The 23,176-nt window shown below is 40.2% G+C and overlaps 1 protein-coding gene and 1 pseudogene across 3 annotated transcripts in view; one reads left to right on the top strand and one right to left on the bottom strand.

Annotated features, from left to right (window-relative positions):
- PIK3CB (phosphatidylinositol-4,5-bisphosphate 3-kinase catalytic subunit beta) overlaps nt 1-23,176 on the bottom strand; it is a 192,377-nt gene that overhangs the window by 153,220 nt on the left and 15,981 nt on the right. The window lies entirely within an intron of this gene.
- Nucleotides 20,103-20,889, top strand: LOC115862048 (large ribosomal subunit protein uL30 pseudogene; annotated as a pseudogene).

Genomic DNA, 23,176 nt, shown 5'->3' with positions numbered 1-23,176 from the left:
CTTGTCTACCTCTGACCTCATCTTCCATTCTTCCTCACTGACTTCTTTCTAGTCATAATGATTTGCTTTTTGTTCCTCTCACACTTACTTTGTTCCTAACTTAGTGCTTTTGTACTTGCTATTCTTTCAGTTTAGAATGTTCTGCCCCAGGTCATCTACCACCTTCTAACATCCATGTCTCAATTCAAAAGTTACCTCTTCTAAGAAGTTTCCTGTGTACCACCACAATTAAGATTGTAACCTGGTTCATTCCCTACCACTTTACTACCTTCATAATACTTAACAGTACTTGCAATTCTCATTTATTATTTACATGTTTTTTTCTTCCACAGGAAAATACGAAAAGTCTTGAGGATAGCTTGTAATCCATGTAACTTTAACTCTCTATTATTTTTTAAACTTTTCTATTAAGTCTGAAATTGTTTCAAATATTTCTCCATGGAATTGCCTATTCTGGACATTTTATATAAATGGAATCATACAATACATAGTCTTCTGTGACTGGCTTCTTTGACTTAGCATAATGTTTTCAAGGAACATCGATACTGCAGCATGTATAAGAATTGCATTCCTTTTTAAGACTGAATACTATTCCACTGTATGGATAAAATGCATTTTGCTTATCCATTCATTAGCTGTGGACATTTGGGTTGTTTCCACTTTTTGGCTATTATGAATAAGACTGCTTTGAACACTCATGTACAAGTTTTTGTATGAACATGTGTTTCAATTCTCTTGGCTATAAACCTAGCAGTGGAATTGCCGTGTCATATGGTAATTCTGTTTAACATTTTAAGGAACTGACAAACTGCTTTACCAAAACAGATGCGCTACTTTACAATCCAACCAGCAATGTATGAGGATTCCAAATCCACATGCAACATTGGTTACTGCCCATCTTTTGATTATAGCCATACTTGTAATGTGAAGCACATCTCATTATGGTTTCAATTTACATTTCCCTAATGACTGATAATGTTGAGCAATTGTTCATGTGCTTATTAGCCATTTTTATATATCTTCCTTGGAAAAACATTTATTCAAACCAGTTTCCCTATTTTTAAGTTGGATTATTTAAATTTTTATTATTGAGTTGTAAATGTTCTTTATATTATTATATATATTCCTTATCAGATATATGCTTTTCTAATATTTTCTCATTGGCCCTCTATTTGAACATTCGGCTCTGAGTTTTCTTATTAACTTAATCTCTAGGTTCAAAAGAAAGTCTGTCAGAACTTACAACCATAATTGACATATTAAGAACAGTTTAAAAGAATTTGGTATCACTGACAAATGGTTACCTGAAACCCACATTTTATAGGAAATACAATAATTTCTTTAAGGACTTGAAGTCACGGATTATTCATCTGTTGTCAATGTTAAATAGTATTGTAAGCAAAGAACACCCTTGATATACAAAATGCTGACAGCCAATTTAGCAAATAAAATCAAAAACACAATCTTCTAACCTCCTTATATTTAAAAATACATATATAGTAAAATAGCTTCCAATAGCACTTCATATGTAAGGTTAGAAATTAACATATTTTAGAAACTATTATTTCTGACTCTGGGAGAAGAAACAAACTTCTCAGTCTGGCATACAAGGCCTTCTGTGATCCACCTCTTCCTACCTATTTTCTGAAACTCCCTCCCTCTTTACATTACAGCTGGCAGATTTTTAAACACCTGTGACTAAGCCCTGGTATCACCTCCCACAGGAATATTTCCTTGCCCACCTCTCTCCTGAAGACCAGTTTAGAAATTTCTATTCCAGTGGTTCTTAAACTTTTTGGTTTCAGCTTCCCTTCACACTCTTAAAAATTACTGAGAGGCTTCCCTGGTGGCGCAGTGGTTGAGAGTCCGCCTGCCGATGCAGGGGACACGGGTTCGTGCCCCGGTCCGGGAAGATCCCACATGCCGCGGAGCGGCTGGGCCCGTGAGCCATGGCCGCTGAGCCTGTGCGTCCGGAGCCTGTGCTCCGCAACGGGAGAGGCCACAGCAGTGAGAGGCCCGCGTACCGCAAAAAAAAAAAAAAAATTACTGAGGACTCAAAAGCTCTTGTCTATGTAGGTTATATCTATCAATATTTACTGAATTTGAAATTAAAACCAAGGATTTTAAATTTTTATTCATGTAAAAAATAGTAAACCTATAAAATGTTTACTTAAAAACATTTTATTTTTAAACATATTTTAGTTTTAAAAACCACTTTTTTCAAAGAAAACCTTTCGTGAGAAGAGTGATACAATTTTACACTTCTGCAAATCTTAACGTCTGCCTTAATAGAAGACAGCTAGATTCTCATCTCTGCTTTGCACCCAGTCTATTGAGATAACACAATTTATATTGCCTCTGGCAATCTCCATCGTATACTGGTAAACAAATAAGGGCAAAAGAAAAGCAAATAATGTCTTAAGTTATGAAAATAGCTTTGACCTTGCAGATCTCTGAGAAAGAGCTCAGGGACCTCCAGAGGTCCCCAGACTGTACTTTGAGAACCACTGCTCCATTCTTTTTGTTTGTTTCTTTGTTTGTTTATTGGAAATCATCACTGCTCCATTCTATGCCTCCCATAATACCGTGAAGAGGCTCTATTTGCATGTAACACACAGTATTAGAATTATCTGTTCATTTGTCTGTCTCTCTTAAAGTTCCTTCAAGCCATGAGCTTTCTTCAACTTTGCATCCCCAGTGCCTCATAGAGCATAGAGCATATATCTTCTCAATAAACATTCCATGAATAAATGGTAAATATAGGAAAATATTCACACACTCTAATAGATAAAGGTATATGTGAATGAAGCAGATTTTCCATGGCCAACTCTTCAGCTAACAGAAATGTATAAAAGAAAAATCTTATGATAAATTGACAACAATGCTAGAAGTAGAATAAAGGATACATTCAGACCTGGCATAATCATACTAGATTAGACTTTACAAAGTTCAGCCCTGAGGGAAAAAGAAAAGAACATCCTAAAAAGCATCTTAGACTATAAACAAACACCCACTGCTCCAGCCTTCTGACGAAATAAAAGTATCACCTCTGCAACAAGACAATTAAAACACTGTTTAAAAAAAAAATAGGGGAGGGGGGGTTGCTGTCAAGGTAGGGAGAGTGCCAGTGATGGATGACTAAGGATCAAACAGGCATTCCCAGCTTATGAATTTCTTAAAATTTTGTCAACCAAATTAGAATATGAAAAACATATTTTCCTGTCTTTATTTGCATTGTTTGATTTCAAATCAATGCCTCCTTACATTTCTATGAATGAACATCACCCTCCCAATCCAATTAAACAACATCATAACATCATTGAAGATAGGACACATATTTGCCTCTCTCACTTATACCTAGCCCAATACCTCAATGCTCAACCAATATCTCTAGGTTTGTTCATTAACTGGGTATCTGAAGAAGTACCTGTGCCAGGGAAAAAGAAATCCTTTTAAAGTAAGGCCTGGGATGGGGTTAGGGTGGGATGTCACACTAACCAAGTCGATGAGAAAAGCTCTTGGAACAATTCTCAAGCATGAAGGGTAAATTCAATGCAGAGCTAAAGGAGCCTGTGGCCCTAGGGAAGCCACTGCAGCCTGCACACCCTAGAGGTGGCGGCCTCCTTCTCTAGGTCTCCATTCTCAACTGTAAAATAAAGCTCTAAAATGCAGAGTCTCTCTGCCATAATTTTCAGGAAGTCTCTACCTTGCATGCCTAGGAAAGCCCCAACCTCTTGGAATAACAAATCTGACATTCCAAAGGTCTGAATTTTGACCAGAGTCAGCTCACTAGTATTCCACATCATATTAGCAAAGCATTCAATTACTGTTAAATCACTTACAACACAGGTTAATACTGTTACCACATTTTCTAGACAAATTACTTGACCTCTTAAAGAGAAAAAGCCATGTGAATATTTTAGAAAATAGTCATTAAAATAATTTCCCAGTTCCTATTATGTTTTATAAAAGCAGATCACTTAAACTTTTAGTAGTTAAAATCACGACATATTTTTCACTGGAACCACAACCCGTAAATATGGTACCACACAAAGACATTCACTTTGGCATACTCTTAGAACAAGGTTCACAGAACAATAATAATGGCATAGTTTAGAAAACAGACTTTTCCAGGAGTCCCCTGGTGGTCCACTGGTTAGGACTCAGCGCTTTCACTGCCATGGCCTGGGTTCAATCGCTGTCTGGGGAACTAAGATCCTGCAAGCCACATGGCATGGCCAAAAAAAAAAAAAAGGGAAAAAAAACAGGCTTTTTTTCTGAAGGGGAGAGAAACTATTATCCATTATGTTCACTACAATTTCACTACATTCTCATTTTTATTTATTTATTATGTGACCTATTCAAAAAGCCTCAGGGACTTCCCTGGCGGTTCAGTGGTTAAGACTCCAAGTTCCCAATGCAGGGCACATGGGTTCAATCCCTGGTCGGGCAACTAAGATCCCGCTTGCCACCTGACGCGCCCCCTCCTCAAAAAAAGAAAAGCCTCATACGGCCTTTAAATTAAGTGGATACAACAATGATTATTATTCTCATTTGATATTCTCACCAACTGTTGAGAACATCTCTATAAAATTAGCTAAAATCTGGTCATTAAATGCATGACACACAATTCCTTAAGAATTCTTAATTTCTGCAATTTCTTTCCTAGCATACTTTGAGCACCAGCCTTTAGAAAACTCAGTAAGGGGACTTGCCTGGTAGTCCAGTGGTAAAGAATACGTCTTACAATGCAAGTGATGCGGGTTCAATCCCTGGTCACGGAACTAAGATCCCACATGCCGCGGGGCAACTAAGCCCGCGCACCACACTACTGAGCTCATGCACCTCAACTAGAGAGCCTGTGTACCGCAAACTACAGAGCCCACGCGCTCTGGAGCCCGCGCGCCACAACTAGAGAGAAGCCCGCCCACCACCACAAAAGATCCTGAGTGCCGCAACTAAGACCCAACGCAGCCAAAAAAATATTAATTTAATAAATTTTTTTTTAAAAAGCTTGGGGCTTCCCTGGTCGCGCAGTGGTTGAGAGTCCGCCTGCCGATGCGGGGGACGTGGGTTCGTGCCCCGGTCCGGGAGGATCCTGCATGCCGCGGAGCGGCTGGGCCCGTGGGCCATGGCCGCTGAGCCTGCATGTCTGGAGCCTGTGCTGCGCAACGGGAGAGACCACAGCAGTGAGAGGCCCGCGTACCGTAAAAAAAAAAATAAATAAAAATAAAAAAAGCTTGGCAGTTTGACTCCAGAGCCAGTTCTTTTTTTTTTTTTAATAAATTTATTTATTTATTTATTTTTGGCTGCCTTGGGTCTTTGTTGCTGTGTGCGGGGCTTTCTCTAGTTGTGGCAAGTGGTGGCTACTCTTTGTTATGGTGCGCGGGCTTACTGCGGTGGCTTCTCTTGTTGTGGAGCACAGGCTCTAGGCGTGCGGGCTTCAGTAGTTGTGGCTCGCGGGCTCTAGAGCGCAGGCTCAGCAGTTGTGGCACACGGGCCCAGCCACTCTGCGGCATGTGGGATCTTCCCTGACCAGGGCTTGAACCCGTGTCCCCTGCACCAGCAGGCGGACTCTCAACCACTGTGCTACCAGGGAAGCCCCCAGAGCCAGTTCTTAAAAAAAAAAAAAAAAAAAGAGGGGCTTCCCTGGTGGTGTAGTTGTTGAGAGTCCGCCTGCCGATGCAGGAGACACGGGTTCGTGCCCCGGTCCTGGAGGATCCCACATGCCACGGAGCGGCTAGGCCCGTGAGCTATGGCTGCTGAGCCTGCGCATCCGGAGCCTGTGCTCTGCAACGGGAGAGGCCACAACAGTGAGAGGCCCGCATACCGCAAAAAAAAACAACAACAAAAAAAATAAAACTCAGCAAGTATTAAAATCAGCATTAGGAAGTCCATTTCCCATTTCAAAAGGATTCTTCCCCTTACAAAAAGAATCAGGATTTCCTTAATTCAATCAGCAGGGCAACAGTTTCTATATAGACTAAGAGATAGAAATGTTAACACACAATTATAAGCACATCAGTGGTTTGTTTATAAAATCTTCAGTGATTTTCAGACTTGAAAAGAAACATTCAGAGGACTATCACTGTTTCATTCATTCAGCCACATGATAACTATACATGCTCAGCAGAAAGAGGCACCCCAGGAATGAATGAGTTGACACATTACATTAAGTAGAGGTACATTAAGTGTGGGGGAGGAAGCAATGTGCAGAACCATGTTTAGAGAATGCTATGTTTTTGTTTCTTTAAAAAAAAAGAAGGGGGATATATAAATACGAATATATTTGCTTATACAGCACTTAGGAAAAATGCATTTGTAATCACTGGTTGCTTCAAGGAATGCAAATTGGGTAGCTGGGAGACAGGCAGAAAGGAGACTTCACTGTACACTCTTTGTTTCCTTTTGAATTTTGAATCATAGGAGTGTACTACTTGTTCAAAAACAATAAATTTGTTTAAAAACCCACAAAATCCAGCATCTTGAGGCATCTAATTCCTGTACTTGAGGCATCTGATTCCTGCCAAGTACAGGAAAGGGCATTTTCAATCCCCTCTACCAATAGGATCTTTCACGTCTGAATGCAAAAACACACACCTCACATGTGTCTCCTTGCTTTCTTTCCATCCTTTTTCTCCTTTCCTCATCAGCCAAGATTATCTCCATCTGTCTTTCCCCACTAGCTCCCTTACTGCCTACAATCTATATTTTGTCCCACCCCTCAATTAAGAAAGTTTTATCGCCAAGTCCTTCAAGACCAAATTCAAGTCTGGCTTCCAGGATGCCTTCCCTTACTAGTCTAGCTCACATTGACCTTGGTCTCCTAAGAATTTTAGGGTTTTTTAAAACACAATTAAACATTACCCTATATGTTGTCTCTCTCTTTTTTTATTTTTAATATATTTATTTATTTATTTTTGGCTGCGTTTGGTCTTCATTGCTGCGCATGGGCTTTCTCTACTTGCGGCAAGCGGGGGCTACTCTTTGTTGCAGTGTGTGGGCTTCTCGTTGCGGTGGCTTCTCTTGTGGAGCACGGGCTCTAGGCACGCAGGCTTCAGTAGTTGTGGTGCGTGGGCTCAGTAGTTGTGGCTCACGGGCTCCAGAGTGCAGGCTCAGTAGCTGTGGCCACGGGCTTAGTTGCTCCACGGCATGTGGGATCTTCCTGGACCAGGGATCGAACCCGTGTCCTCTGCATTGGCAGGAGGATTCCTAATCACTGGGCCACCAGGGAAGGCCCTATATGTTGTCTCTTAATGTTGATTTTTACTGTATATGTCTTGTACCCTCAATCAGAGTAACGGCTGGGAAAAGATGGATTCATTTTCTCCATATGACATATGGTAATTCAATTCTGAAATTATTAGAACTTTTTATTCACCTCTAAAGAAGTTCTAAAATTTCATTTCACCATTTCTAACCATGAAACTTAAGACTGACATCTATATCTCATCCAAAAAATTAAAGGGAGAAAAAAAAGCCAAAATATATTACTTATTCAACTACTAAAAATCTCTCACTTAAAAGAAGCTCAAAAAGCTATTTCTGATGTAAAATGCAAAACTATGAAACTTCCAGGAGAAAATCTACGTGACCCTGGGTTTCACTATGAGTTTTCCAGCCAACATCAAAAGCAGGATCCAGGGACTTCCTTGGCGGTACAGTGGTTAGAACTCCGTGCTTCCAATGCAGGGGGCACAGGTTCGATCCTGGGTTGGGGAACTAGGATCCCACGTGCTGCATGGCATGGCCAAAAAATTTTTTAAAAGGAGAAAAAGAAAAACAAAGTACGATCCATTGGGGGGAAAATGGTAAGTTGGACTAATTAAAATTAAAAACTTCTGTTCTGTGAAAGACACTGTTAAGAAAACCAAAAGCCAGGCACAGTTAAGCAACAAGAAGCTGGGATGATTTAGAGTTGGTAGTAGAAACTCATGTTTAGTTTAACATGGAATGAGATGGTTAAAAATATTTATTTAAAATTTTAAAAACAAGGGAACTTCCCTGGTGGTCAAGTGGTTAAGATTCCACGCTTCCACTGCAGGGGGCATGGGTTTGATCCCTGATTGAGGAACTAAGACCCCGCATGCCACGCAGCATGGCAAAAAAATTAAAAGTTAAAAACTAATAAACACAATAAAAGAAATATCCATAGAAATTATATATTCACAGGTTCAGATATTCACATATTTCCTTGCTCTGTCAGCCAAGAAGCCCTTGAAGCAACGATACCCTAGTAGTAATAAGCACACAGTGCTCAGATCTTAAGTTTCTAAATACCATCCTCCAATGAAAGGAACCAGGGCCCCTTGGAGAAATGACTGATCCTAGGAGTGAAGAAGGAAATAAACAAGATAAGCCCTGAACATCTTGTGGTACAAGAAAGTGCTAAAACAACAACAACGTCAAAAGGACACAGAAGCCAACTGAAAAAGTTCCCAGTGGCCAAGCTGTAACATTTTGAACAACAGAATTAAGTAGTATTGAATTATAACCTAAAGTATAAAAATCCACAAGTCCACACTAATATAAATGACTAAACAAACAAATAAATGGGAGTTGGGAAGGAGATGTATATCCCATGCAGAAGAATTTCAAGTAATTTATGTAGATACACAACCCCCTCAAAGAGATGGAGCACAACTCCCCTCTCCTTAAGTGTGGGCTGCACATAGTGCCTTTCATTCAAAGAGCATAAGATGAAAAGGGGAAGAAAACAATAACTTTACAATGGAGAAACCTGACAAACACCATATCAGCCAGGTGATCACCCTCAACATCAACAATGTAAGTCATGTTGATAGTATATGATGAAAATGCACTTTATCTCTGTAGTCTTCCTCCCAAAAAGTCATAACTACAGTCTAATCATTTTTTTAAAATCATAAAGAGAGATCCAATTGAAGGATACTGTGCAAAAACACCTGATCAGTATTCCTCAGAACTGTCAAGGTCTTCAAAAATAAAGAACGTCTGGAAACTGTCAGCTAAGAGGATCTTTAAGGAAATACAGCAACTCAATGCAATGTGGTATCCTGGACGAAATGCGAAAACAGAAAAAACACATTAGGTAAAAACCAAAGAAATATGAATAAAATATGGACTTCAGTTAATAGCAATTTATCAACACTGGTTTGTTAAATGTAACAAATGTACCACAGTAATGTTGATAATAGGAGAAACTGGATGCAGAGTATATGGGAACTCTGGACAATCTTTGTAATTTTTCTGTAAACCTAACATTGTCCTAAAAAAATTTTTTTTAACTACCTCTGCCTTCAGATTCTCAAACATGCTTTTGTCATTCCGTAATTCACGATCCAATCTTAACTTCTCAAGAATTACCCCTTGGGCTTCCCTGGTGGCGCAGTGGTTAAGAATCCGCCTGGCAATGCAGGGGACACAGGTTTGAGCCCTGGTCCAGGAAGATCCCACATGCCGTGGAGCAGGTAAGCCCGTGTGCCACAACTACTGAGCCTGAGCTCTAGAGGCCACGAGCCACAACTACTGAAGCCCACGCGCCTAGAGCCCATGCTCCACAACAAGAAAAGCCATCACAATGGGAAGCCCACGCACTGCAACGAAGAGTAGCCCCCACTTGCTGCAACTAGGGAAAGCCTGCATGCAGCAACAAAGATCCAACGCAGCCAAAAATAAATAAATAAAATTTTAAAATTAAAAAATAAAAGAATTACCCCTTATTGTAACATTTTTCTCTTAAAAATTATACTCTTGGGGAGGGTCTAAATTTATTATCCTTTTCTATACAATTTACCCCTTGCCTTTTTAGGCTTGCTTTTATATTATTAACATATATATAAGAAAGAATTGTTTTTTCTACTTGTCAACTGGATGCTCAAGTGGAAGTCAGCTTTGCCTTTTTGCTGGCCTTTAAAAGTTTATCACCATTTTGCAACCATGATAATAATAATTCAGGTACAAAAAAAACCCTCAAGGGATGCTAACACTGGTGAAAGTTTGATGAGAAACAGGGTCTTTACTTGGACTCAAAGTATCCTCCCACGAAAATACTTATCAATGACAAAAGCAAAAATTAATAACTTTAAATGGAGGAATCAGGCTGACATCACTTTAATCAAGTAATCAAAGTTAAAACGACCAACAATGGAATGAACTGCCATCATGCATATGCTAAGGGATATACAATATCATTTCCATGGTTCTCCTGACAAAAATGAATAATCTGGATCTAACCATGAAGAACAACAAACCCAAAAAAGGGACATTCTACAACATAAACTTATCTGTATTTTCCAAATATATCAAAGTTATTACAGACAAGAAAAAAGGAATTGTTCCATGTTAAAGAAAATTACAGAGACCTGACAATCATACTCATAATGTGATACTGGACTGGGCAATGGTGGCAATAGTGTAGAGTATAATTAATACAACTGGAATATGGATTATAGATAATAATATTTTATCAATGTTATATTTCCTAAATTTGAGAACTATAATATGGCTATGTAAGAGAATGTCTACTGATAATGCACAGTAACTTGGGTGGATCTTCAGGGCATTATTCTGAATGAAAAAAAGCCGATCTCAAAGGTCACATACCAGAGAATTTACACAGCATTCTTTTTTTTTTTTTTTTTTTTGGCCACGCCACTCGGCTTACAGTATCTTACTTCCACAAACAGCGAGATTGAACCTGGGCCCCTGGCGGTGAAAGTGCCAGGTCCTAACCACTGGACCGCCAGAGAATTCCTTACATAGCGTTCTTAAAAATGACAAAATCATAGAGATGGAGAACAGATTATTGGTTGCCAGAGGTTAAAAAGGGTGGGAGGGATGGAAGTAGCATGGGAGAGGCTTGTGATATAACTGTTGTATCTTGACTGTGGTGGTGATCGCACAAATCTATACATGTGATGAAAATGCACAGAACTAAATACACACATAAATAAGTACACGTAAAACTGGTGAGTTTTGAATAAGGTGGATGGATTGTATCAAAGTCAATTTCCTGGCTTTGATTTTTTCTATAGTTATGCAAGATGTTACCACTGGGGAAATATGAGTAAAAGGTAACCAGGATTCTTCCATATTATTTCTTACAACAGCATGTGAATCTACAGTTATCTCAAAATTTAAAAAAAATTAAATGGTACCTACCTTTTTTTTCAAAATGTTAAAATTTTATTTACAAACCTTCTTTGTTGTGCAGGAAAAAATGCTGTTACAATCTCACTGTAACTGATAGATGGTAGACTCACCAATCACACCTATCCACGCTCCAGCAAGAGTCTTACACAAAAACCTAACAATGCTTACAATTTCATTTGGGTGAAGTTCCCACAGAATTGAACTTCATTCCTTTTTGGGATGACTACAATGTACATAACAATGTTTAGAGTATGCTACTGTTTTACTTTTAAAGAGGGGAGATATATAAATATGTGTGGGGGTGTATATATATGTGTGTGTGTATATATATATATATATTTGTTTATCTAAACCGAGGAAAAACGGTTGCCTCAGGGAATGAAAATTAGGCGGTGGGGAAAAGGGTGGAAAGATTAGCATTTCTCTAGGTTCAATGTTCCTAAGGCCCAAGGCTTTCTTCAGTTTAGGTCAAACATTATCAAGTGCCTACTATATGCCAGGCACTGTGCTAAGTATTTTAGTGGTGGTTGCAGGGTGAAACTAAATTATACAAGACACTACAACAGATGGTTCCCCACCCTCAGACAGGGGTAAATAATTAGATATGGGAATTTCAAAGGAATGAGGTGAAATCTAAGACAAAGGTACAGGATACAGAAGTGGGGCTCCTGGTGCAACCTAGATGGTTTTGTAGAGGAGTACACTTGAGCTATAAAAGGCTGAATAAGAGCAAAGCTGGGGGTGGAGGGTGCAGAAAGCTTTCTCAATGTGGATGGATGCTGTACCTATAGCTGTATGTGTTATTAACATATGATGAGGTGTTATTATCCCATTTTGCAAATGAGGAAATGGAGGCACAGAGAGAACAGATAACTTGCCCAAGATCACATGGCTAATAACTTGGAACCATCTGGTTCCAAGACAGTAATAGAAAGCTTGAGGCTGGTTTTAGTATCTGCCTTGGAAAGACCTGGGCTATTTCACTCCTATCCTTTACTCCTCTCTCCTTCCTTTTTCTCTTCCTTCATTCTCCTAGCTCTCCAGATTTTCTCCTACTCATCCTCCTCCCTTGTCTCAATCATTATAATGGCCCTTCTCTCTCTCTGTGCCCACACATACCTTGCAAACCTTGATTTCAAATCTGGCCACTTCAAAACTAGTCAAAAACTATACCAAAAGATTAGAAACAATTTCAATGTCAATTCATATACAAATAGAGAAAATTTATGTTATATTGATACAACAGAATACTAAGAAACCATGAAAAAGAATAAAGCCGTTCTGAAACTACAGATCCATAATATCAAATATCTTTTTAAGTAATAAGAAAAGACACAAAGAACAATGAGTATGCCACTCTACCATTTGTGAGGGTGGGGGTTTACGCGTATGTATATTCATAAAGGCATAGGTTATCTAAGGAACAACACACAAAAACTTAAAAGAGTGATCTCCTCCTGAGAATGAGGAGAGGCAGAAGACTTACATTTCACTGTATTTGTTTTAAATTTTATATGATATGCATGTATCAACTATTAAAAATAAATATGTATCTAAATAAAATAGTTAAACAGAAATAGAACTACCACACGATCCAGAAATTCCAATCCTGGGTATATATCAGAACAAAAACAAAAACATTAATTTGAAAAGATAGACACACCCAATGTTCATAGCAGCATTATTTACAATTGCCAAGATATGGAAGCAACCTAACACACACAATGGAATGCTATTCAGCCATGAAAAAGAATGAAATCTTGATATTTGCAACAACATGGGTGGACTTGGAGGGCATTATGTTAAGTGAAATAAGTCAGACAGAGAAAGAGAAATATTGTATGATATCACCTATAAGTGGAATCTAAAAAATACAACAAACTAATGAATGTAATGAAAAAGAAACAGACTCATATATACAGAACAAACTAGTGGGGAGATGGAAGTAGGGAGGGGCAAGATAGGGGTAGGGGATTAAAAGGTACAAACTACCATGTATAAAATAAGCTACAAGGATACATTGTACAACAAGGGAATATGGCCAATATTTTATAATAACTATAAATGGAATATAATCTTTAAAAATTATGAATCACTATATTGTACACCTGTAACATATAATATTGTATACTGACTATACTTCAAAAAAATTTTTTTTAATTTTTTAAAACATTTTAAAAAATAGGGGGCTTCCCTGGTGGCGCAGTGGTTGGGAGTCCGCCTGCCGATGCAGGGGACGCAGGTTCATGCCCCAATCTGGGAGGATCCCACATGCCGTGGAGCGGTTGGGCCCATGAGCCATGGCCGCTGGGCCTGCACGTCTGGAGACTGTGCTCCGCAACGGGAGAGGCCACAGCAGTGAGAGGCCCGCGTACCGCAAAAAAAAAAAAAAAAAAAATAGGGACTTCCCTGGTGGCACAGTGATCAAGAATCGGCCTGCCAATGCAGGGGACATGGGTTAGATCCCTGATCTGGGAAGATCCCATGTGCCACGGGGCAACTAAGCCCGTGCGCCACAACTACAGAGCCTGCACTCTAGAGCCTGCAAGTCACAACTACTGAGACCGCCTGCCACAATTACTGAAGGCTGCATACCTAGAACCCATGCTCTGCAACAAGAGAAGCCACCGCGATGACAAGCCCACACACTGCAACGAAGAGTAGCCCCTGCTCACCGCAACTAGAGAAAGTCCACGCACAGTAACAAAGACCCAACGCAGATGAAAATAAAAAATAAATAAATAAAATTTTAATTAAAAAATAAATAAAAGTTAAAGGCCGGAAGGTGGTTGTCTCCTTGGAGACTATTACTTACTTGCTTAGTAACAATGGGCCTGCATTCACTCTGAGTCACGAAATAGTACCAGGGATTCTTGAGAGCCTATTCACCTAACCTGGGTGAGCACATAATGCCACCAGTGTAGGACCAAAACATGGCTAATAATACAGAGAATTAAGTACACATAAACTCTTTTTTTTAATAGTAATCTCTTATTTTTTTATTTTTATTTTTTTGGCGGTGTTGGGTCTTCGTTTCTGTGTAAGAGCTTTCTCTAGTTGTGGCAAGCAGGGGCCACTCTTCATCGCAGTGCGCGGGCCTCTCACTGTCGCGGCCTCTCTTGTTGCGGAGCACAGGCTCCAGATGCACAGGCTCAGTAGTTGTGGCTCACGGGCCTAGTTGCTCCACGGCATGTGGGATCTTCCCAGACCAGGGCTCGAACCCGTGTCCCCTGCATTAGCAGGCAGATTCTCAACCACTGTGCCACAAGGGAAGCCCTAAACTCTGTTTTAAAAATAATGTTCTGGGGAATTCCCTGGCAGTCCAGGGGTCAGGACTCCAAGCTTTCACTGCCAACGGCCCGGGTTCAATCCCTGGTCGGGGAACTATGATCCCACAAGCCATGCGGTGCAGCCAAATAAATAAATTCATAAAAATAATCTTCTGGGGCTTCCCTGGTGGTGCAGTGGTTGGGAGTCCGCCTGCCGATGCAGGGGACACGGGTTCGTGCCCCGGTCCGGGAAGATCCCACATGCCGCGGAGCGGCTGGGCTCGTGAGCCATGGCCGCTGAGCCTGTGCTCTGCCAACGGGAGAGGCCACAACAGCGAGAGGCCTGCGTAACGAAAAAAAAAAAAATCTTCTGAACAAGATCTCAACCACAGAGTTCCTATTTCCTGATTTTCAGTATTATTTTAAAGTACGGTTGCTAGAGAAGAGCTTTGCTATAGAGAACATGAACTAATCTTTGCAGGTAACCATTTATTCTATTGAACTAAAATATATAACTAGGTAAAAAGTCAATGCAGGAAGAAGAAATGAAGATTCTAGTAAGCTGGTGGCCCAATTTATATCCTGATGCTGGGGGAACATACGTGTAAAACTCATTACTTAAAAATAAATTATTGAGCCAGCATGTATGGGAAGTAAAAGTAGAGGGCATACTATCTAGAAGGGGAGACAAGCACACTAACACACAAAACTATTAAATAACTGAGCATAAGTCAAGAACGAACTCGTACTTAGTGATTCTGTTTAACCAAAGGATAAAATCACGGGCCTGACTTTGCAGATGACCATTCCCCACTACCTCCAGCCTGCACACAGCCATCCAGCCATCTCCTCCATCTTGGAATTCTCTTGCTCAAAACCTGAAATGCTCCCAAACTAATGAACTAACACCATCAATTTCAAGCTCCCGCTCATCTGTTAATTGTTTTACCTTGGGAAGGTTCCCTTAACTTTCATTTTCTTATTTGTAAAATGGGATGGTTAAATTACATGATCTTTAAAGTCCATTTCAGATATAATTTCGCTTGGTCAAACAACTCCATACCTCACAACACCCCAGCTTTTGTTCTAGTCAAACAAATCTCCAAGCTTCTTCCTACAAGGTCCAACACAGACTCTACCTCCCTCTTGAACTCATCCTATATATCCCTTATTCTACACATCTCTCCCTTTCCCTCCCCTCTCAAGCTATATATGGCCTCCTTTTTCATTTCTCCAAGATGCCAGGCTCCCTGTCACCAAAGTTTTCCCCTGTGCTGCACACCACCACATCCCACCTACCCTCGGGTTTGCAGTCACGTCAGACCCAGTGCTCCCTTTTTTTAAAATAACAATTATTTCATAATATCCCTTTAACATTCTGAAACATAATTTACAAATAATGCAAATTAAACATAATTTTAAATATGTATAGGTTAGGAACAGTCCTAAGTATTATAAAGTAGAAATAAAAGGAACATAATTCAGTACCAAATAATATATATATGTTAATGGTAAATGCTCTGGTACAATTACTTTAGATGGGAGTGGAGCAGCAGAATGCTATTTTTTGTTTGTTTTTGTCTTTTGTGAAGTTATACTTTTATTAATGCTGTTGCTTACAATGTGCCATTGATGACAATTTAGACACAAGTTTTTTGTTTGTTTTAAAATAAATCTACAGCTTGGCTTGGGTTGTTATTCTTTTTATATTTATTTATTTATTTATTTGTTTATGGCTGTGTTGGGTCTTCGTTTCTGTGCGAGGGCTTTCTCTAGTTGCGGCAAGCGGGGGCCACTCTTCATCGCGGTGCGCGGGCCTCTCACTGTCGCGGCCTCTCTTGTTGCGGAGAACAGGCTCCAGACGCGCAGGCTCAGCAGTTGTGGCTCACGGGCCTAGTTGCTCCGTGGCATGTGGGATCCTCCCAGACCAGGGCTCGAACCCGTGTCCCCTGCATTAGCAGGCAGATTCTCAACCACTGTGCCACCAGGGAAGCCCTAGACACAAGTTTTAAACCAACTGGACAGGACTGTATCATTACTTTCAAACACTGTTTGGATACTATATAGACCCTCAAAAAATGCTATTGGTTTTTTTTTGTTTGTTTATTTAGTTTATTTATTTTTGGCTGTGTTGGGTCTTCGTTTCTGTGCGAGGGCTTTCTCTAGCTGTGGCAAGCGGGGGCCACTCTTCATCGCGGTGCGCGGGCCTCTCACTATCGCGGCCTCTCTTGTTGCGGAGCACAGGCTCCAGACGCACAGGCTCAGTAGTTGTAGCTCACAGGCCTAGTTGCTCCGCGGCATGTGGGATCTTCCCAGACCAGGGCTCGAACCCGTGTCCCCTGCATTAGCAGGCAGATTCTCAACCACCGCACCACCAGGGACGCCCAATGCTATTGTTTTTGATAACAAACCTTGGAGGACTATTTGATCCTTCAAACCATACATATGAAAGTATAACTGATTTATAAAGACAACAAAAACTAGGTATCAAGAATCCTGAGTTCCAGGGACTTCCTTGGTGGCCTAGTAGGTAAGACTCCACTCTCCCAATGCAGGGGGCCCAAGTTCAATCCCTCATCAGGGAACTAAATCCCACACGCATGCTGCAACTAAAGATACCGCATGCGGCAACTAAGACGCAGTGCAGCCAAAATAAATAAATACGTATTTTAAAAATAATAAAAATAAAAGTTTAAAAAAAAAGAGAAAGAAACCTGAGTTCCAATACCAGTTTTGCCAGTAACAAGCCTAAAATCACTTCTGATTTCTTTTTTAATTCTTTAAAGTGACTTCACCTGTCCAGCTCTGCGTTCCAGCCTGGGTAAAGAGAGCAGACAAGGCTGGCACAGTCCCTGGGTGGTGATCAAGCAGGTGGAACTCTAAGCTTACTTCAACCAGAACAGCAGCTCAGCTAGGATTTGTTTATATATTGCAGCTAGCATCTGTTTAGAGAAGGCTTCTCAGTTAGTTCTTGTATGATAAAAGGGACTGTGGCGGTTTCTTATAAAAAGCTAAACATGCATTTACGATACAATTCAGCAACTGCACTCTTGGGCATTTATCCCAAAGAAATGAAAACTTATGTTCGCACAAAAAACAAATGTTCATACTCGCTTTATTTTTAACAGCCAAAAACTGGAAACAATCCAAATCTTTCAACAGGTGAATGGTTAAACAAACTGTGGTTCATCCATATCATGGACTTCTACTCAGCAATAAAAAGGAACAAACTACTAATACATGCAGCATTTGGATGAATCTTCAGGGAATTATGCCAGGTGAAAAAAGCCAATCTCAAAAGGTTACATACTGAATGATTTCATTTACATAAAGAACCACAGTGGGGAATGGAGGTGGGCAGGGTGGGTGCTAGAGGTAGATGTGGTTATAAACATGCAACACAAGGGATCCTTACGGCGTTGGAACTGTTAGGTTCCTTGACTGTGGTGGTGCACACAAAAACCTACACAGGTGATAAAATTGTGTAGAACTTATTACACACACGTACGAGTAAAACTGGAGAAATCTGAATAATGTTAGTAGATTGTATAAATGTCAATATTCTGGTTATGATACTATACTATAGTTCTACAAATGTCACCACTGGGGGAAACCTGGTCAAGTATACAGAGACCTCTATTACTTCTTACAACTGCATATGAATCTACAATTATCTCAATTAAAATTTCAATTAAAAATAAAATCCTGGGCTTCCCTGGTGGCGCAGTGGTTGAGAGTCCGCCTGCCAATGCAGGGGACACGGGTTCGTGCCCCGGTCTGGGAAGATCCCACATGCCACAGAGTGGCTGGGCCCGTGAGCCATGGCCGCTGAGCCTGCGCTTCCACAGCCTGTGCTCCGCAACGGGAGAGGCCACAACAGTGAGAGGCCTGCGTACCGCAAAAAATAAAATAAAATCCTGAAAAAAATAAAAATAAAATAAAATCCTGAAAACCTAAATCCACGTAACCAGAGGCTCCCTGAAAGCTGGAGCCTAGACATTTGACAATTCCTTGTGCTTTTCAAACTGTCAGTAGTAATGAACTAGTGGGGTTCCCCCACAATTGAAGCAATCCAGTACTTTCCTAAAATACAATAAAAAGAACTAATAGAAAAATGAAGACAAAATACAAACCCATATTTTCTTATTATTAACTTTTGATTTCTGAAGGCTGTAACAGTGGGCATGGCAACGGGCACTGGGATCACACTTTTGAGCAGTGATGCATCAAGACAACTAAGCCTACTCATGAGTTCTTACCACACCAGTTCCATCTCCTGAAAATTCAACAGAGACACCATCTGGCTAAAGAGATACTTCTCATGTTCTTGAAAAAGATCTTAAAATACTTATGTGGGGGGAAAAAAAACCTCCTGTCTATTCATGAAAAAGCCCATCAGAGCCAAAAAAACAAAAACAAAAACAAAACACTTCAGGAACCAATCTCTTTATAAAAAACAACATATGTTAAATGTTCTTTGATGCCTGATAGATTAACTCAGAAATCACTATTTAAAATACTGGGAATTCCCTGGCGGCCCAATGGTTAGGACTTCCAGCTTTCACTGCTGAGGGCGCAGGTTCAATCCCTGGACGGGAAACTAAGATCCCACAAGCCATGTGGGGGTGGGGGTGGGGGTGGGGGGGACACCACAAAATACCTGAGATTAAATTAAGGCAACTCAAGGTGTTCTGTGAAACTCTTTACAGGAGACTAGTCTGTACTGGGTTTCACAATAAGAGTGCTCCAGATATGAAACTGTCTCTTTTCCAACACTATAATTCTACATCTGACTATCTTCTACCTTAATTTAAGTTCAAGTGGAGATATTATAGACAGTATTTATTAGCTCAAATAAATAATAAATTTATTAAATAATAAATAATAGAAGAGACACTGCTTTGGAAAAGACCCCCAGTGTTCTCCTTACTTGTGCAAGTAATAAATCCTTCTCCCGAGAAAAATAAACAAATACTAGGGGTTGTGGGAAAAAAACATGAAAAATTAAATCCAAGAGTAATTCCCAAGTTTCACACTCCTTTTAAAATAAAACACTTGCCAATGATATTAACAAACAGCTCACTCTTTTCCCTCTCTTTGCCAATACTATTAGAGATTTATCAATACACAGCAAAATGTTAACAACTAGGTGATACACAGAAGGAAAACCTAGGGCATGGATACCCCTGATTAACAGCCCTAATACGTAGCAAAACACATTTATTAGTGAAATTGAAAAAGGAAACAGAATTATTCAGCAATTAAAAGGAAGTACTGATACCACAATATGGATGAACCTTGAAAACATGATAAAGAATTCATTCACAATGACCTCATATTATGATTCCATTTATATGACATATCCAGAACAGGCAAATCTATACAGACATAAATGATTCATTGCATAGAGCTGGGAGCAAGGATGGGATTGAAAATGACAGCTAAAAGGTTCCTTTTTGAGGTGATAACATTTTTCTAAAATTGATTTTGGTAGGTTTGCACAACTCTGAATATACAAAAAAAATTGAAATGTACAATTGAAATGGATGAACTGTATTATACGCAAATTATATATCAATAAAGCTGCTGCCAGAAAAAATGGGGGAGGGGAGGAAACAGCAGCAGGCTCCACAGATAGTAGACAGTAACTGCTTACTAAATATATAACAAAAAATAAAGAAATGGCTCTTTCCCGGCTGGAACCATGGAAGGTGCTGAGGAGAAGAAAAAGAAGGTTCCTGCTGTGCCAGAAACCCTTAAGAAAAAGCGAAAGAATTTTGCAGAGCTTAAGATCAAGCGCCTGAGAAAGAAAATTGCCCAGAAGATGCTTCGAAAGGCAAGGAGAAGCTTATCTATGAAAAAGCTAAGCGCTATCACAAGGAATACTGGCAGATGTAGAGAACTGAAATTCGAATGGCTAGGATGGCAAGAAAAGCTGGCAACTTCTACGTACCCGCGGAACCCAAATTGACGTTTGTCATCAGGATCAGAGGTATCAATGGTGTGAGCCCAAAGGTTCGAAAGGTGTTGCAGCTTCTTTGCCTCCGTCAGATTTTCAATGGCACCTTTGTGAAGCTCAACAAGGCTTCAATTAACATGCTGAGAATTGTGGAACCATACACTGCATGGAGGTACCCAAACCTGAAGTCAGTAAATGAACTGATCTACAAGCGCGGTTACGGCAAAATCAACAAGAAGCACACTGCCCTGACGGATAACGTGTTGATTGCTCGATCTCTTGGCAAATACGGTATTATCTGCATGGAGGATCTGATTCATGAGATCTATACTGTTGGAAAACGTTTCAAAGAAAAAAACAACTTCCTGTGGCCCTTCAAATTGTCTTCTCCACGAGGTGGAATGAAGAAAAAGACTACCCATTTTGTAGAAGGTGGAGATGCTGGCAACAGGGAAGACCAGATCAACAGACTTATAAGAAGGATGAACTAAGGTATCTACCATGATTATTTTTGTAATCTGGTCAGTTAATAAATAAACAGTGACTGCTTTCAAATTGAAAAATAAAATAAATTAAAAAAATAAAGAAATGAAGTGAGGGGATTTCCCTGGCAGTCCAGCACTTAACAGACTCTTGAGATTCCACTGCAGGGGGCACAGGTTCCATCCTGGTCAGGGAACTAAGATCCCGCATGCTGCATGGTGCAGTCAAAAAGTAAAATAAAAATTAAAAAAAAATGAAGTGAAAGGATTAAGTGTTTATATAGAAAAAAGAAAAAAGTACAGAATTCTTTCACATATACCTAGTGACAGAAATGCAGAAGCAAAACTGAATCAAGTCTACTGAGTACAGAAATGGATGAAGGAAGTAATAACTGGTCTTAGAATACCTTATACAGATCAACTAAAGAGCTATGCATATTATCTCTGTAGGTCAAGGCTAGCTATCATTCATGGTACAATATACATCAGTTTCCCTTTCTGTCCATAATTCCAACCTCTACTAATTATTTATGTAATTTAAAAGAAGGGAATATGATATTTACATAAACAGTGTGTGGAAGAGTAGAATACATACACATGTATATACTGGAAAAAGCAAAATCTCTCTGAAGGGCGTATGAGAAACTGATGGCTTTGGTTGCCTGTACAGAAGAGAGGAAGGGTGTTTCAAATTTTGAAAGTAGTATCTATCATGTAACCAAAAAAGTTAAGAATTTGAATGAAAAATATCTTTCAGTGAGTCTGAAAGCCCTCCAGCTTGACACAGATCCATTAAGCAACTACTCTATAGCTGCTTGGTTAAAAAAACATGCCTAAAGCCATGCAATGGTACTATATCATCCATTCTTCTATCTCCATCTTCTCACCAGAGTTCCAGAGAGTGAAACTCTATGTAAGTGGAAACACAGAACACTGGAGATATTCCTCCTGAACAATAAACACAAGAGACCCAGTTTCCTAGTCTAGCAACTAAGTGATCCCTAAGTCTCCTCTTAAATTCTGAGAACCTAGGAGATTAAATGATATTTCGCCAACCACATTTGTGTATGGTGTGAGGCAGTGTTCTAATTTCATTCTTTTACACGTAGCTGTCCAGTTTTCCCAGCACCACTTACTGAAGAGGCTGTCTTTTCTCCGCAGTATATTCTTGCCTCCTTTATCAAAGATAAGGTGACCATATGTGCGTGGGTTTATCTCTGGGCTTTCTATCCTGTTCCTTTGATCTATATTTCTGTTTTTGTGCCAGTACCACACTGTCTTGATTACTGTAGATTTGTAGTGGAGTCTGAAGTCAGGGAGCCTGATTCCTCCAGCTCTGTTTTTCTTTCTCAAGATTGCTTTGGCTATTCGGGGTCTTTTATGTTTCCGTACAAATTGTAACATTTTTTGTTCTAGTTCTGTATAAAATGCCACTGGTAGTTTGATAGGGATTGCACTGAATCTGCAGAGTGCTTTGGATAGTACAGTCATTTCACAATGTTGATTCTTCCAATCCAAGAGCCAATCACATTTGTGTCTCCAGGTTTCCCCTGTTCACATATCCCCTCCCCAACTTGAACAGATTTCAAAGAATCTCTTTAAGGAAAAAGTCTGTGTAGCACAAATCTGAAAACATAAATAGGTGTTAGAAAAATATGTGGGGACTTCCCTGGTGGCACAGTGGTTAAGGATCCGCCTGCCAATGCAGGGGGACACAGGTTCAATCTCTGGTCCAGGAAGATCCCACATGCCGCGGAGCAACTAAGCCCATTTGCCACAACTACTGAGCCTGCACTCTAGAGCCCACGAACCACAACTACTGAGCCCACGAGTCACAACTACTGAAGCCCACGTGCCTAGAGCCCATGCTCTGCAACAAGAGAAGCCACCGCAATGAGAAGCCCGCACACCACAACGAAGAGTAGGCCCCTCTCGCCACAACTAGAGAAAGCCTGCGTGCAGCAAAGAAGACACAACGCAGCCAAAAAAATAATTTTGAAAAATAATAAACTGGGGGCTTCCCTGGTGGCGCAGTGGTTGAGAGTCCAACTGCCGATGCAGGGGACACGGGTTCGTGCCCTGGTCCGGGAAGATCCCACATTGCCGCGCAGCAGCTGGGCCCGTGAGCCATGGCCGCTGAGCCTGCGCGTCTGGAGCCTGTGCTCCGCAAAGGGAGAGGCCACAACAGTGAGAGGCCCGCGTACCGCAAAATATAATAATAATAATAAACTGGAAAAATATGTGTTAAAGTCAAAAATGATAACTGTCTTGGTAAACTTCAATCAAATATAAAAGAGATACTTATAGAAAATGTAAAATGATCCTATTTAAAA

Source organism: Globicephala melas, chromosome 4, assembly GCF_963455315.2.
Source record: "Globicephala melas chromosome 4, mGloMel1.2, whole genome shotgun sequence".
Taxonomy (NCBI): Eukaryota; Metazoa; Chordata; class Mammalia; order Artiodactyla; family Delphinidae; genus Globicephala; species Globicephala melas.
This window is presented reverse-complemented; position numbering and strand designations above follow the sequence as displayed.